The 11,389-nt window shown below is 40.5% G+C and overlaps 1 protein-coding gene across 3 annotated transcripts in view; it reads left to right on the forward strand.

The window, feature by feature from the left end:
* Positions 1-10,078, forward strand: part of ncanb (neurocan b) — a 202,129-nt gene extending 192,051 nt beyond the window's left edge. For all 3 annotated transcript variants that reach the window (XM_085152483.1, XM_085152482.1, XM_085152481.1), the window contains exon 17: positions 1,473-10,078. The gene's annotated coding sequence lies outside the window, so the exon portion shown is untranslated. The remainder of the gene's footprint in view (positions 1-1,472) is intronic.
* The last annotated feature ends 1,311 nt before the right edge of the window (positions 10,079-11,389 follow it).

An 11,389-nucleotide genomic window follows, 5' to 3' on the forward strand; every position in this document is an offset into this window, starting at 1 on the left:
AAGTGACTTCTTCAGTCTCAGCTGACTGCAGTTTTCCCCAATCTTATAAACAGTACATTTGCATAATGACTGAAACCAGCCCAGTGAAGGAACAATGGGCTGTGAGGTCAGTTCCTTAATCATAGTTATGCAAATTCTCATGAACATTTATCAACAACCACTGACCAAAACCCACTGATCAAAGACCGCTGATCAATGGCCATGAGTACCATTCACAGAGAGTTGGGGAATGGCTGCAATCACAGTATTGTAAGATGGCGATCTTACAATACTGTGATTGTGATGTTAAATTCAATTCAATTCAATTCAATTTTATTTATATAGCGCCAAATCACAACAAATGTCGCCTCAAGGCGCTTCATAGATACAGAGAAAAGCCCAACAATCATATGACCCCCTATGAGCAAGCACTTTGGCGACAGTGGGAAGGAAAAACTCCCTTTTAACAGGAAGAAACCTCCGGCAGAACCAGGCTCAGGGAGGGGCGGCCATCTGCTGCGACCGGTTGGGGTGAGAGAAGGAAGACAGGATAAAGACATGTTGTGGAAGAGAGACAGAGATTAATAACAGATACGATTCAATACAGAGAGGTCTGTTAACACATAGTGAGTGAGAAAGGTGACTGGAAAGGAAAAACTCAATGCATCATGGGAATCCCCCGGCAGCCTACATCTATTGCAGCATAACTAAGGGAGGATTCAGAGTCACCTGGTCCAGCCCTAACTATATGCTTTAGCAAAAAGGAAAGTTTTAAGCCTAATCTTAAAAGTAGAGATAGTGTCTGTCTCCCGAATCCAAACTGGAAGCTGGTTCCACAGAAGAGGGGCCTGAAAACTGAAGGCTCTCCCTCCCATTCTACTTTTAAATACTCTAGGAACAACAAGTAGGCCTGCAGAGCGAGAGCGAAGTGCTCTAATAGGGTGATATGGTACTACAAGGTCATTAAGATAAGATGGGGCCTGATTATTTAAGACCTTGTATGTGAGGAGCAGGATTTTGAATTCAATTCTGGATTTAACAGGAAGCCAATGAAGGGAAGCCAAAACAGGAGAAATATGCTCTCTCTTTCTAGTCCCTGTCAGTACTCTTGCTGCAGCATTTTGGATTAACTGAAGGCTTTTCAGTGAGTTTTTTGAACATCCTGATAATAATGAATTGCAGTAGTCCAGCCTGGAAGTAATAAATGCATGAACTAGTTTTTCAGCGTCACTAAGAGACAGGATATTTCTAATTTTAGAGATGTTGCGCAAATGGAAGAACGCAGTCTTACATATTTGTTTAATATGTGCATTGAAGGACATATCCTGGTCAAAAATGACTCCAAGGTTCCTCACAGTGTTACTGGAGGCCAAGGTAATGCCATCCAGAGTAAGAATCTGGTTAGATACCATATTTCTAAGCTTTTCAGCACCGAGTACAATGACCTCAGTTTTATCTGAGTTAAGAAGCAGGTTTAAGAAACTGTTTAAGAGTTTAACATCTGTAAAATTAAGCAACTCATAGTGTAAATGGAAAGCATCAGTCACTTTGCACATACTTCGAGGATTAATCAGTTAAATGCCTAATAGTACTGTGATGCCTGTTAGTGTTACAAATGAATTTTCTGAGGAATGATCAGAGCTATTAATCATATTGCAGCGATTTTCACTTAAAGCGCTTTGTGCAACAGGCTGCTTTCACCCATTCAAACACACATTTATAAAGTGCTCATTCCATACATAAAGCATTCACACATCTGCACTCACACACTAGCGAGACTACGGCTAGGACACCCTGACCTGCAGACTGAAGCAGCCAGAGGTCAAAGTCAAGTCTACCGCCTGTTTGCAATAACAAAGAGCATATGTTTGTGGGGATGAAGGAAACCAAGAACTCTTCTTTCCCGCATGTATTGTAACATCTTTCTGTTCTCTGGACCTGATGCATTTGAACAGGACACTCATCAGTCATGACAGCCTGATAAGAGCATTAGAGGCTGTTGTCCTTCCTCAATCACACGCAGACAGACTATTGATTTCGTGATTAGGCTGTCTGTCCTGGGTTCTTATTAAGTCCGTCGATGGCATCGGCGGTACAATTGCATTGACTGACTGCTGAGCGTTTTTTAAATGACAGGAAAACAGACTGGTGTAGCTTATAGCACTCCTATGTGTCCATAAGACACTCCAGGTAGTATCCTGTCCCATATGCATACTACTACTCTCATAACTATCTCATGAGGATTTTTTTTTAAACTTTCGCCTCCCTCTTGAGGACTGCTGCATCACTTATCTAACATAGTGGAAACCGCACTGCTGGTATTTGTATAACATCGCAGCTCTGTCTGATGCTGAGTTGAGACAATTTATCACTGTAAAGAAAATGGTTGGGACGGATGGATGAATGGAGATATGTTACAGTGGGATTATGACAAACGCAAAGCAGGAAGCAGTGAAAATGCTCCCTTTTCTCCTCTGTGATATAAATACTCAAAGTTTTTTGTTAGAACAATCCATTTAAACTCTGGGTGTGTTTGTTGTTTAGCCTCTCTGGGCCATATTCACACAGCCTCTGTGGATGAAAAACCCATCGCCTGCTTTCTGTTCCTCTCGTCTGCTCACACGCTGCTGGTTTATACCGCTGCAACAGAAAAACAAGAGGCGCTCGGTCAACGGGAGAGATGGAAGCAAAGTAATAGTTTGCCAAACTGACAAACATCACTTCTTTGGCTTCGTTCCCTGCACAACACTTCAGTCTGTGTGTGTTCGTGTCGACTGTGAGCACAGACACAATATCGCTGACGCTGGGCTCATCTACAGCTGTGTGAATGTGGTCCACAAGTATTTATCCATATTTATTGATGTATGTTCTTATGAATTCCAGTCCTGTCCCTGTATTATATTCTTTACGAGACAAATGATCATTAAAGGAAACCCTTGTTTGGATCCGTTAACTTCTTGCTCAGCGTGGTTATTTGTGTTTGAATTACTAAAAAACTGTATGCACCTTATTTTGCATTGAATCAAGCTTTTCTTTATTATTATTATTATTATTATTAGCATTATTAGCATTATTATTAGCATTATTATTAGCATGTTGTCATTTATGTGCAGTACACTGTTCATCACTGCAAATGACCAGAATCAGAATCTTTCTAAGCCACCTTGATGTGTTGAAAGAGGATTTAATACAAATTATATTAATCGCTTTGTTCGTATAATAATTACTAATCAAAATAAAAAGTAAAACATTAGGTGATAAGTAAGATTTTTTTTAAAAACTGTAAATTCATTTTTAAAAACTAACAAATATTAAAGGAAAAAGCCTTTGAAGGTAGATGTGGCAAATGAGCCATCCAGCCCTAAAACATATATATGTTTATTAAAAAATAGTTTGTCGTTTGGTGAATGAAGCAGCCATAAACTGGCTGGTTTATATTGGAAAAAGGGGAGAGAGCTAAATGGCTGTAGAGGAAGAGACTATATATAAATGTAAAAAGCCAGCGTCTTATTTTGGAGGGCTTCTTTTTATCTATGATGACACGTATACCTACCATTTGAAAAAGCTTGTAGTTAGGGCTAGATCAGGTGACCCTGAATCATCCCTTGGCGATGATCCTGCGAGCAACAGGCTCAGACTGCTGCAGAACTTGAGGTGATATACGGCGATACGACAAGCATGTCTTGTCCACTCACCTCTTATGACTGTCCAGGTGTTCGCATACCACTGCAGCGTGTCAAATTTAGTCTTTTCTCTCCAGTTGTTTGTGCTTTTCTCCTGTTTCTCTGTGCTTTCCTTTTTCTTTTCTCTTCTCTCTTGCTTCACCAGAGAGAGCAGATGGCACTCATCCCTGAACGTGGTTCTGATGGAGACGTCTTCCTGTTGAAAGGGAGTTTTTCCTTCCCACTGTCGCATTCATGTGCAGTAATGTGCAAAAGTCTTGAGTAACCCTTTATTTCTTTGTTATTTTCCTTGGAAAATAAGGAATACATAAGGTAAGTTATTGAAATATCTGCTAACGTAAATAGAAATGCCGTTTATATAAGACAGAGTTTGTGAAGTTCTGAGGAGCTCAACAGAACTCCTCTTTTAATGTTCACTGCCTTTTGTTACGTTCTCTCTCAACATGATCTCAAACTGCTTCACTGGGGAGGCCAATCCATGACTGATAATATTCAACAGTTTTTTTTCTATATATCCATGCATACTTTTACTGTACTGGCAGTAGGGATGGGTAAACGGTAGTAACCAGACCGAAAAGCAGTGCACATTTCAGTGCTTTATTTTGGTGCTTTATTTCGGTGCTTTATTTTGGTGCTTTATTTCGGTGCTTTATTTTTTCCTGAAATGTTACACACTTTGGATTCTAGCCAATCATTTTACCTTTGCAAGCGTAGTAGGCGGGCCCAGGTACGTACGTTCTTTTAGAGCAGAGCTACAGATAAAAAATGCCCAAGGCGAAGCGGTCAAAAGTCTGGCTGTACTTCACAGCAAAAGATGCAAACTCAGCAGCCTGCAACAAGTGCTTTAAGGTGATACTGTGCAAAGGAGGTAACACCTCAAATCTGATGAAACACCTGGCGACGCATAGCGTTTTTTTTTAAAAGCCGAGAAATGCGCCGTATTTGATAGCTTGCTGCAAGACCTCACACCGGGCACATCTACTGTGGGTGTGGTGCCTGTTATTGGACCCGGAGTTAGCAACATCCCCCAAAAACCCAAAGAGGAGAGTCCTGGCCCCTAGCCCTGCCAGTGTAGCAGAAATGATGAGGATGATGATGCAGCAACAGCCGTTCTTCTCTGCGTGAGTAGCTTAATGTTGTTCGTGTGTAATTTACATTGAGTAGGCTAACCACGTTATTAAATTTACGCATGTAAGGTGAACTAGCAAACACCGTGGTAGTTACATGCGGCTGTCTTCTTGTTTGATGGCAGATACTCCCTTCACCCTGGCCAAAAAGGCTAAAATGACCAAAGAAAAAGTGGAAAACAGTTAAACATGAGAGATTTTTGGACAAAGTTTGTGTTTTTTCCATTGATTAAGCACTGCTTCCAGCCAAGAGTGATACCATATATCCCCTATAGATGCAGAAAAGGCTAACATTGTTATCTTTTTACAACAAACCAGCTAAACATGACAGGTTTTTGGACAAAGTTTGTGTTCTCCATTCTTTAAGCACCGGTTCCAGCACCGTTTCAAAAGTACCGATTTGGTACTGGTATCGATAAAACCTAAACGATACCCATCCCTAACTGGCAGTGTGTTTGACATTATTACCAAGACTAACAAGTTGAACCAAAATGTTCCACACCATGCTGAGATGTGCCAGGGTTTTACTTTTAGCTCTTTGGAAATCACATTGTTGATACAAAAATACTATTTTATTCCTGTCACACTATGCTATCTTTGTCTATTTTCTTTTCTTTGTAGAGTCAGCTAAAGAAACAAATGGTTCAAAAGATGAACGTCATTTGTGTTAGGTGCCTTTTTACGATTGAATGATTCAGTGTTAAGTGCTTTACAAAAAAAAAAAAACCTAAAACAAACAAAAAAACATTGCTCTGAAATTTTAATGTATAAAGATCCACTGAAAACAAATGGAAAAAATAGCTAATGTCCAAAAAAGACATTTGAAAACCCTCCAACAAGCCTGGAGAACTGTGGCTCCAGACCACTTTAAATAATTGCAAATACTAATAAAGAAATGAGGGGTGGCTCCTGATTTTTCCAGAATTTCATTCACAAAATTTGGGCCATAGACTTTCTGGATAGGCTATTAAGTAAATTATGGTATCTCTCATATAATTACAACATTCTCCAAAAGGCAGCTCCTTGACACACAAGGATGGTTTCAGTTGTTCAGTCAGGCTTGCAAGAGGTTGTGCTTGTTAACAATTGGAGACTGAGACTGAGATTGTGTCAGTTACATCGTTACTGAGTCACAGGTCAACAGCAGAGAAGGTGAATGTTTAGTAGATGATGCTGTCCTTTAAAAATGGAAATGGGAGTTTTTTAAGCTTTTTCAGTCCAAAACCTGTGCTGATGTAAAAGCCTTCTGTAAGAAATATTTAAGTGCTGAAAAACGAATGTATCCAATGGCTGTAACCTCGGTTTTTGTCGAATTATTTTATCGTCCACGGTCTCAACCGTGTCCAATTCATTCCTGGAAAAACCAAACTGAACGTTTTTGCTTGTGTGTCATCAGAGTGTGTCCTCTCCAGTTACCATTGTGTTCGTTTATATGTGAGAGATTCAGTTTTGCTCTAAGCTCCATCTGCTCCTCGCTGACCATAATGTGCTCAGGACATCCTTTCCAAATATCTTTAGATGAGACGAAATATTTTCCTCACATCCAAGACACAAATAAAACTAATACAATTTTGGCCTCATTTTTTTTTTCTTAATATTCCAACTCAGTTCTGGCTGAGGCAACAGAGTAGGCTGCCAAGGGCGAATCCCTCAGTGGCACAAGTGAAAAAGCGTAGGAGGAAAAGACGAAAAGAAGGAGGAGACAGACGAGTGAGGAGGATCAAAGGTAGGAGGAAGGAAGGAAGAAGGTGAAAGGGGAATTCGAATGAGTGGGAGGGATTTTGTTTTGGAAGCAGTTTGTGAATACTTCTACTGTTGCACCATCTAACCTCGGAGACCTTCACTTCACCTGAACTTCCTCTGATGAGTGCTCTCCTATCAATGCATGGTTTCATTGCCTCACAACACTGTTTTGTGTAAGAAGCCAATCTCATCTTCGCTCCCTCGGTCTCTTTCTCTGCATTTCTTCCCTGCATTGCTCTTCTCATTTTTCTCAACTCTTTTGATATGTGACTCACTCATTTCATTATTATTCCGAAACACCGGAAGAATCCACACTGCTGGGTTCGGTTTCCCGACGACAATCAGTCACTTTGAACGTAGCGTCTCTTTTACGCTCCCTGCTCAGGCGCGTTCGCTGATGTTTTTCACTCAGCTCAAGTTCCAAGGACAGTGCTCATTAAGAGTGCTTACCGGGAATTTCTGTTCAATTCAAAGCTAAAAATGACCTTCAGCTCTCCTCTGTTGCTGTGCAGTAGTGAGAGATTGGTTACAGGCACTTGGAGCGGCGCTCCAAAAAAATCGCTTAAATTTCATCCAAAGCCCTCGAATGTTTGGCTCCGAGGACCAGTATGCACCTACACACTCTGAGCCGAGTGTCCATAAGGCTTATAAAAACATACAGAGGGTCCTACAAGAAGATTTTTCTCCGAAAAGACATTAAAATGCATTATTGTTTAGGTCAGATTTGTGCTATTTCTAGCGATACAACTTGGCTTTGAGATGAACAGATAAGGCATGAAAAGACTTCTCATCCTAACCTTGTTCTTGGGTCGATATTGGCCTCATCTGGCAGGCATGGCGAATCGATGCGGATCTCTGGCATTATCTTGCATTATCGCTTAATGACACTGCCAAAGTTCAAGAAGATTATGAAAAGCAACAAGGGGTTTAGCATCATCTCAGGCCTGACAGTCTCTTACTCCGTCTCCACCCCGCCTCTCCCATAATTACTGTCTGTTTTTATCTTACACATTAACATAAAAGGCTCGAGGCAAGAACGCACATATACATGAACACCGAACTGCTTATCCAGATCAAAAAAAGATTAATGTGCATCTTAACCCTGTTTATCTTCCTCATCTTTATTGCGGCCAGGTTGTTGAATAGCTTTGCTCATGAATCTGCGTTCAGGCCCGTCTTAATGATGGCGCGCCGCAGATGGCGGCACGTCAGCTCTCTAACGGCTTCTTTTACAGTTGTGTGTGTGCGATTGTGTGTTCGTGTGTGTGCATAAGTCGGGCCGAGGAGCAATGCCAGCAAAATCATCAGTCTGAGCCAGGTCTTTCATACACCGGCGACCACGCATTCTGCTCTACCAGCTGTGTATACGCTGTGCGGTGTTTTGTTATATGACCCCATCTGATGATCGGGAAATCTGGCTCGATTAAGCTTGTTTTAGCACATCTCAACTCTCATCAAACATGGGAAGCAACTAAGTGCATTTTCTCCAATGTAATGTAGCTCATTATATTTCTCTGACAGCTATTAGCTGCAAATTAAGACCATGGAAAAGTATAATAGATAGGCATAGCTACTGCGACATCACCCACTGGGTCTGTAGCCTCGAGACGAGCCTTTTCACTGTCATCACATCTCACTCTTGAATCATTAACCAGTGAGCATATTCTGGATAAACCTCCTTTCTGACACCTAGAAAGGCCCATAAAGTCAACAGGAAAGAGTTCTGGGCAGAGGGCTGTTTGTCCCTGCATTTCTGCAGGACTTAGATTGTTTTTGCAGCCACAGTTAACACCTCCTGGTGGCTTTTGAAAAAACTGCAGGTTTAGTGCACTTCCAGTTGGCTTTATTTTTCAGACCCAGAAGCTATATCCATTTTTTATATTGATTATAATTCAGAATGAATATTCAAAACTTAATCCCTCTGCGCATAATATAAGGGTGATCTGTTACCTTTTTTTATGGTTAATATTCAGCAAGTTAGTTTGGTATTTGTAGTTATAGTAAAGTAAAAAAAAATTGTCATGGTCCGGGTGAGTGCTGGATTTTCCTGCGTGCCAGTAAATCCATCACTGGGCAGAGTCATCACACCCCTCGTTTGTGGCACCTGTGTGTAATTTGCTGGGAGGCTCTTAAGACCAGCGTTCTCAAACATTCCTCGCCGGTGTTGTGCCAAATTAGGTATCCCCGACAGAATTTGTTTCCCCTGCGTCGGGAGTACACGCTGGACTGTCCAAATCACGGACAAATGGTATCCCACATTGTTGATTTTTAGTTTACAAACACTTCTTATAATGACTAACTACTCCTGACATTTTTGAGATGTTAGCTCTTTATACAACGAAGTTATAGTGGGATACAAATAATATCAGGCTGATCCTGCCACAATTTGTTCCCCCTGTGTAAATCACGGACAAACAGTATCCCACATTGCTGATTTTTCGTTCACAAACACTTCTTATTATGACGCATTACTCCTGAAACTTTGGAGGATTTAGCTCTTTATATAGTAAAGTTATAGGAGAATAAAAATAGTTATCAGCCAAAACGTTAATGGTTTGTTAAAAATAATCCCATCTGATACCCGTGAGCAATAAATATATAATTTTCTGTTGTAACTCTCAAACTGAATGGTAATGTAACGATACTAATTTTTCACTTTTTCACAAAATGAAAACATCAGTACTTCTTGGTGCTCCCAGCACAGGGGAAACAAATTCTGTCGGGGATACCTACTTTGGCACAACACCGGTCGTGACAAAATACTCCATTACAAGTGAAAGTCCTGCAGTAATGCTCTAGTCAATGTACTTGTGTACAGAAAAGTGTGCCAAAAACGGCAACATTATAACAGTCCACAATATTTAATTATCGCTACAAAGCAAACTTTATGTATTTTCCTCTCTAATTTTCTAATTAACGAAATGTTTATTCCACTGTCGGGTTGGTTAATCTGTAACTCTGCACATGTTTTGTTTGGTCTTACAGTCTTTATTTGTAAAGAAGCCTATATCCAGTGTTGGGGAGTAACGGAATACATGTACCGCCGTTACGTATTTAAAATACAAAATATGAGTAACTGTATTCCGTTACAGTTACAGTTTAAAAAGGTGGTATTTAGAATACAGTTACTTTGTTGAAATAAATGGATTACACAGCGGTACTTCCCTGTTTCATATTGTGGCGGGTCAGGCCTGTTTGGGTTTTGTTTGACAGCTACGTTCTGTTGTTCCAGGCGGCAGCGTTACGTTTGCCATGGTTACAGGGCGACGCTCTCTCTCTGCGTGTTTCCTGGGTGAGAGAGGCCTTTTTGTTGTTGTTGCGCTAAGCTAATAGGCAGAATGCTACCGGTATAGCTCTAAAGAATGTAGCATCATAGGCAGTGTAGTCTGTGCTGCAGGGAGAATGGACTGCCATACACGTTATGTGTCTGTGAGCGAGGGAGGGAGAAAAAGGAAAAGTAGAGCTGTCATCGAGCAAAACGGGAGCTGGAAGCATGTAAATATAATAATAACCACTGCAGCCAAGAAGAGAGCCTGACGAGCCCAGTTGTAAGTAAGCTGTTAAGACTTGACTGTACACCGTGTTCATGTTTTCCTCTTAAACAATAAGTTCTGTTGGAGCAGCCTTTCAATGTCTCTCTCTGTCTCTCGCTAGCAAAGTTGACCCAGACAACAAAGTAAAGCTAGTTTTGGGCTACTAGCCCAACACAAACCCGACGTATTAGCCAGAGGTCCCTTTACTATGGTTCGGAGCCGCGGACCTTCAGTAACAGTAATAAATCACAGCAATAGTACATTCACGTAGTTGTAAACAGCATGATAATATATTAAGTAATCCAAAGTATTCAGAATACGTTACTCTCATTGAGTAACGTAACGGAATACGTTACAGAATACATTTTGGGGCATGTATTCTGTATTCTGTAATGGAATACATTTTAAAAGTAACCTTCCCAACACTGCCTATATCTAATAAGCAGAAAAATGCAGCGACAGTTGCAAAAGCAGTGTCTGGTGGACTGTAGACATGTAAACATTGAAAGACAATTTTCAGCACAAGTGTTTTAATGGGTATGAATGGGTTGAGCTATCATTAACATTCACTTACTACATTACTGTTAAAAATCAGTATTGTATGACTGTATAATTGTGTAACTAAAAGAAGCCAGAACCTATAATAAAATCCATGAAAATGAATCAAATCACGAAATAGTTAAACATCAACTTAAATATGCTCTACGACCGAGTGCTGGCCGCAGCCCTCTGTTAGCAGGATGCATAAATGGATGGATGACCTGAAATGCTCATAACTAGTTTCTGTTGCTCAGTTCTGATCAGTATAGTAAAGTTTTCTTTCTGTTGCTAACCATTTTCTCCCTAGAGCTTACTGTGTTGGTTGCAGGCTATATTTGTTATAAAAGCGCATCATTTGTATTCTTTTTCTTTCTTTTTTTGTTTTTTTTTTGATAAGCATGACACATTCACTGAAGGGGCCACCTACTACTAGCATGACTAACGCGTGTAGGTTTTGTTATGCTTCATCTCTCCTAACATTTGAGTTGGTAAAGTTGCAGTTGAGACTCTTTAGAACAGGTTTAATAACATCTGCGTCAGTCTTTATTGTTGATGTTAAATCTTTACAACTGATGGAAGCGCACCCACTTCACACATTAGGGTGTTTTAAAGTTTTTTGTAAGACTTTCGAAGGTCGAAGGTCAAGATGGCGCCTGTGTTTGGCTGTGCCGCTGCCTTCGTCCGTGTGTTTGTTTATTTTTTATGCTATGCATGTGTTTTTGTTACAGTTTTTTCTGGTGTCACCTCCCTTCGGATTTATGATCGTCATACGTTGCTAGCGATC

This window comes from Neolamprologus multifasciatus, chromosome 23 (genome assembly GCF_963576455.1).
Source record: "Neolamprologus multifasciatus chromosome 23, fNeoMul1.2, whole genome shotgun sequence".
NCBI lineage: Eukaryota > Metazoa > Chordata > Actinopteri > Cichliformes > Cichlidae > Neolamprologus > Neolamprologus multifasciatus.